This window comes from Engraulis encrasicolus, chromosome 1, assembly GCF_034702125.1.
Source record: "Engraulis encrasicolus isolate BLACKSEA-1 chromosome 1, IST_EnEncr_1.0, whole genome shotgun sequence".
Classification (NCBI taxonomy): Eukaryota; Metazoa; Chordata; class Actinopteri; order Clupeiformes; family Engraulidae; genus Engraulis; species Engraulis encrasicolus.
In genome coordinates, this window is record NC_085857.1 from 14430506 (window position 1) to 14435007 (window position 4502).

The following is a 4502-nucleotide window of genomic DNA, read 5'->3' on the forward strand; positions in this document are numbered from 1 at the left end:
GCTTCAGAAGTAGAGTTTGCTCAGGCCCCACTTGTCATGGATTGTGGCTGATTTAAAATGCGACTTTGTCCAACAACAGCAGGAAGTTGTTGAACAGCACCAGCAGTAGGCCAAACGAAGTCCCGCAAGAGCAAATTATATTTTTTCCAGCCAGTGGGACATCCCATTATTAATTCATGGAAGTCCATTTAGAGTTTTATCAGTCCCCTCTTTAAAACATCCTCTTGGTTATTACTCTAGCGATTTCTAAGTGCAAAAATAAAATAAATAAAATAAAAAAGGACGTTCTTTTTAAAATTAACTCGGCTGGCCAAGTCAAACCCCATGTGTAGCCTTTGCTTGACTAAATGTCATCGGAAAATATTTTATTCATCGGCGGAGTATGTTTTTTTTTTTTTGCAAGCTATTCACTTTTATAATCAAAAGCGTTTGAATTTGCATATTTGGGCCTGCTCCATCCTTTAGAATTTAGAAGCGGACACTCCATGGCAACAGAGCCAGAAAGTATTCTTTCATTATGGTCCTCGTCCTTTCTTCTTTTTTGTCCTTCGCTTCGGAGGAGGAAGAGAGAAGTAAACAGCCCATGGGTTCAACTGCTGTGACCTGAGGAAGAGAGAGAGAGAGAGAGAGAGAGAGAGAGAGAGAGAGAGAGAGAGAGAGAGAGAGAGAGAGAGAGAGAGAGAGAGAGAGAGAGAGAGAGAGAGAGAGAGAGAGAGAGAGAGAGAGAGAGAGAGAGAGAGACACACACACACACACAAAGAGACAGACAGAGAGAGACAGAGAGACAGAGACAGGGGCGGGGGGGGATAAAAGTGGAGGTAGGAGAGAAGAGAGGAAAAGACAGGATGAGAGAGAGAGAGAGAGAGAGAGAGAGAGAGAGAGAGAGAGAGAGAGAGAGAGAGAGAGAGAGAGAGAGAGAGAGAGAGAGAGAGATGGAGAGAGAAAGAGATAAAGATATAAAGGGAACGGGAAAGGGGGAGATGAAAGACAATGGGCCAGAGAGGGGATGAGATGAGAGGAATAAGGAAAGAAAGACGAAAGAGAGAGTGAAAGAGACACAGAGAGAGAGAGACAGAGAGAGAGAGAGAGAGGATAGAGTGTGTGTGTGTGTGTGTGTAAAGGACAATGAGCAACTGGCAGAGGGCTGAATATGAGGAAAATACATAAGGAGGAAAGGACAGAAAAAGTGTGAAAAAGAGAAAAGAGGAGCAGAAGAAAAGGGAGGGACATGAGGGGGGAGAGGAAGAGAGGATAGAGGGAGAGGAAGAGAGAGAGAGAGTGAAAAAAAGAAGAAGAAGGTCAGTGGACTGGAGCAGGACTAGCCATCTCTGATGATCTCTGATGATGTCTGCTGATGTCTTCTGCCTCAGTTCACTGAAATGCAAATTCTGACACTTGACTGTCATAGGCATTCAGGGCACGCACACACATACACACGCATGCACACATACGCTTACACGCACGCACGTACACGTGCATACGCACACACACACACACACACACACACACACACACACACACACACACACACATGTGCGTGCACACACACACACACACACACACACACACATGTGCGTGCACACACACACACACACACACACACATGTGCGTGCACACACACACACACACACACACACACACACACACACACACACACACACACACACACACACACACACACACACACTCACACACACGTGCGTGCACGCACACGCACACACACACACGATGTGTTCCTTAACAACAAACCAACTCACTCACAACAAACAAGCAAAACAAAATGCCGTCATCCGAGAAACAAAAATATGCCACCAATAACCACCCAACCAATGCATGCACAAATCAACCGGCTCGACTGCATATGTGTGGTCATTTGATGTGTGCACACAGTACAGGGCCGCCGACAGCTTTGGCTGGGCCCGGGACCAGGGTTGCCAGATGAGGCTGATGATTTCCAGCCCAAAAATTGCTCAAAACCCGCCTAGAAGCACAAAATCCCGCCCAATTCTATGGATTTCTATGACAAAAAATGGGCAGGGTTTTTTTTGCTAAATGCCATTTTCACCCGCACACGGCCATCCTAAGAAGCCCAATTGGGCGGGAAACAGCCCAATCTGGCAAAACTGCCCGGGACAAAGTTATCTGAAAGCCGCCCACCTCTCAATACATGTAATTGATTGAGGACCCAATTCTGGGGGGCCCCTCTCTCCCTGTGCTCGGGACAACTGACCCATGTTTTTTTTTCCCCAAGGCGGCTTCACTGGGTGTTTGCATGTATTTATGTACACACACACACGCATTCAAATCCAAGCAATACAGCATTGCATAGATGACGTGAATCAGTGAAGGGAGAAACTGCATGTGCATACGGGCAGTGACTGTGCCTGAGTCATGCTGCATGACATTAAGGAATTTTATTTTTGTGCAGCTTCTATTTCCATAACGGTTGAACTGATGTACAGAAGAACTAACAAACTGTATTCACTTTCACATTTGAGCTACCATATACATGTATGAGTGTTTTGTTTTTGTTGTTGTTGTTGTTGTTGTTGTTTTGCTGTTGTTTTTGTTGTTGTTGTTTTTTAATTATTGAATCTGGCCTATGACTTTGTCCTAGATTCAGATTTTACCCCCTGTGAATTTGAGTTCGACATCCCTGGACTAAGACATGTTCATTGTGTATTTCACTTACAATTACATGCCATAATTGCTTGACTCACATGCCCAGTGAGTGACATTAGAAACAAAATATTTGTAACATTTAGAAATGCTCTTAGAGGGTTAGTATTTACAAAAAAAAAAAAAAAACACAAGCTAGATGTGGTGAACAGAGTTTGGTTGGTGGTCCATATTAAGCTCCATGGGATTTGACAGGAGAGTGAATGAATGTAGCCTATTTGTATGAGCCTTTCTGTATAAAGGCCCAGTGCAGAGCGCTGGAGAGGTCAAGTGGTGACTTTGAAAACATAAAAGCTTGACCTTTAACCTCTGAACTTTCCCTTTGTCTCTGGTGCCATTCATTGGCACGAAACTGGGGTCAGGGGTCAGAATTTAAAGGGTAAGTGTATAAAAGTGAGGCATGGCTGGATTGGCCATAAGGCATGCAGGCCATTTGCCCGGTGGACTGCTGATGATTTTGGCCTGGCCCTCCCTTCAATGATATCAGTCCTGTCCTGTCCTGTCCAATGATATCAGTCATGTCCTGTCCAATGATATCAGTCATGTCCTGTCCAATGATATCAGTCATGTCCTGTCCAATGATATCAGTCATGTCCTGTCCAATGATATCAGTCCTGTCCTGTCCAATGATATCAGTCATGTCCTGTCCAATGATATCAGTCATGTCCTGTCCAATGATATCAGTCCTGTCCTGTCCAATGATATCAGTCATGTCCTGTCCAATGATATCAGTCCTGTCCTGTCCAATGATATCAGTCCTGTCCTGTACAATGATATCAGTCCTATCAGACACCCAGGGGTCCGTATCTCGAAAGCGTCTTTGCTAACGACGGCAGCAACGTCCTTCGTAAGAGCGACTCAACTCTCTCTCAACAGCGACGCTCACCACTAAATCCAAGGGAATGGTCAGACGGTCTTAAGACGGTCTTAAGGCGGTCTTAAGACGGTTAGCAACGACAAGAATCGAGAAATGGACCCCAGGCCTGTCTGTTGATGTAAATAAAGCATTTTGGCTATTGTAGTCAAAATAGCTCATATTATATCAGATGACTAAAGGCGGATTCATACTTGGCGTAACTGGCGCTAACCTCCTTCATACCTCACTCGCGACGATGGCGCACACTCAAAATGACGTCACACGCCGTGGCGCGAGCTGCCGTGTCGCGAGGTCGTGCACCCCACATTTTTTTTAACTTGGCGTGCGCCACCAGCGACCAGGCAGGTAGGCAGACAAAGCAGGAGTTGCGAAGAGAGGCTACAGCTACTGCAGGCTACTACAGAATGGACCCTGCATCATTTTGACGACAATAAAATGTCATTGAGAGTTATTTTATCTTCTCCCTTAAATGTTGTTCAGTGAAACAATTGTTTACTTTGTTCAGAAGCACGTTGTGTTTGGCGATCTATTTATAAATTCTGCCGCCAGAACAATGCTCTCACATGGTCTTGGAATGATCTGGCAATGTAGGCTACAACAAAAATCTATGTTTCAATGTGGTAAGTCATAAGTCAGACGTTCAGTAGCCCTACAGCAGCCGTGTTTGGCTTTCTATTTTATACATCCGTAGAACTCACGCTGCGAGTTGCGAAAGATACTGCCGTTTCTCTCATGAACAGCAGAGGGCACACTTCCGAAAATGCAAGCGAAAGCCTGTTAATGGCGCTTTTGACTATGAATGGTCTGCCACATTTTAATGGTTCTCGCGCCAAATGCGCCAAAGTGCGCACGTGAAGTATGCAGAGCTCTTAAAACTGTTGACACAGGCGTCATTGTCTCTTTCAATGTCCAGACTAGTCTTGGCTGAAAAATGCCCGGCCCTATT